Source organism: Lipotes vexillifer, unplaced genomic scaffold (assembly GCF_000442215.2).
Source record: "Lipotes vexillifer unplaced genomic scaffold, Lipotes_vexillifer_v1.1 scaffold333, whole genome shotgun sequence".
Taxonomy (NCBI): domain Eukaryota; kingdom Metazoa; phylum Chordata; class Mammalia; order Artiodactyla; family Lipotidae; genus Lipotes; species Lipotes vexillifer.
Window position 1 is genome coordinate 617,860 of NW_006790633.1, and position 1,270 is coordinate 619,129.

Here is a 1,270-nt window from a genome sequence, read left to right on the forward strand (position 1 = left end):
CCAAGAGGGAGGAGCCTGACTGTATACTCACCAAGGAAAGCTGCTGCGGTGAGGTCGACACTGAGCTCACGGCACAGGAGGAATGGCGAGGGTTTCCATAAAAAACGTTTCCTTCTGCTTTATCATATTTCCTTTTTCCTGGGCTTTGATAGCAGGGGTAGAGTGAAGCATACAAGGTAGCACTTTTTTTTTTTTGGTCTAATAGTTTATTTATACAAAAATTATTTGTGAAACAACCTACAAAATGCCAGGCACTGTTCTAGGTACTAGCTGTACAGTGATAAATCCCTCGGTCTCACTAAGCTTACAGTCTGGAGAGAAGAAAGACATTTAAATCATATTGCAGTATGGCACGAGAAGTGATCTGATAAGAAAAATATGCGGTCTTAGAGGAATAGATAAGAGCAGTACATAACCCAGGGACTGGAAACTGTCTAGGGAAAGTGACTGACAAGGAAGTCTTTCTGGAAGAAGTGACAAGCTGCAGTCTGCAAATTAAATAAAACTTAGCTAAGTGAAGAGAGGTGAAAATTATTCTAGGCTTAGAACAGCATGTGTGGAGGCCCAGAGACGAGAGAACGTGACATATTTGAGTGTGTTCAAGCTGGACCATAGCTTGCAGGAGAGAAAGGGATAAGAGAGCTGAGGCTGGAGAGATGGTCAGAGGCCAAGATCACAGAGGAACTTGTGACTTGTTAAGGAGCTTGGATTTCATCATGAGCACTGAGTCAAGCCACTGAAGGGATGTAATAAGGGGATAAGTGTCAATCTAACCAGTCTTTGAGAGATGAATAAGAGGACAGTAAAGCTAGAGAAATGATGAGCTGCTGGACTAGGGTACTGTCAGGTATCATGGAGAAGGATGGATACTTAGAAGAAGCAGCATCAGTTGTTTTTAGTGGTTAATTGGTATGGAGGGTAAAGGCACAGAAGTCAAAGATAATTCCCAGGTTTCTGGTTGGGCTGCGGCATTGGGGGCGGGGGGGGGTGCTACTCTTTCTTGGGAAAGTAAATTAGGTGCCACAGTCAGTTGGCAGTGTTTTGTGGGCAGTTAGATTTATAGATCTAGGGGCTTCCCTGGTGGCGCAGTGGTTGGGAGTCCGCCTGCCGATGCAGGGGACACGGGTTCATGTCCCGGTCTGGGAGGATCCCACATGCCGCGGAGCGGCTGGGCCCATGAGCCATGGCCGCTGGGCCTGCGCGTCCGGAGCCCGTGCTCCGCAACGGGAGAGGCCACAGCAGTGAGAGGCCCGCGTACCGCCAAAAAAAA

General features: G+C 47.6%; 1 protein-coding gene across 1 annotated transcript in view; it reads left to right on the top strand.

Moving 5' to 3' along the window:
- The window catches only part of DGKE (diacylglycerol kinase epsilon), a 20,408-nt gene that overhangs the window by 16,537 nt on the left and 2,601 nt on the right, over nucleotides 1-1,270 (top strand).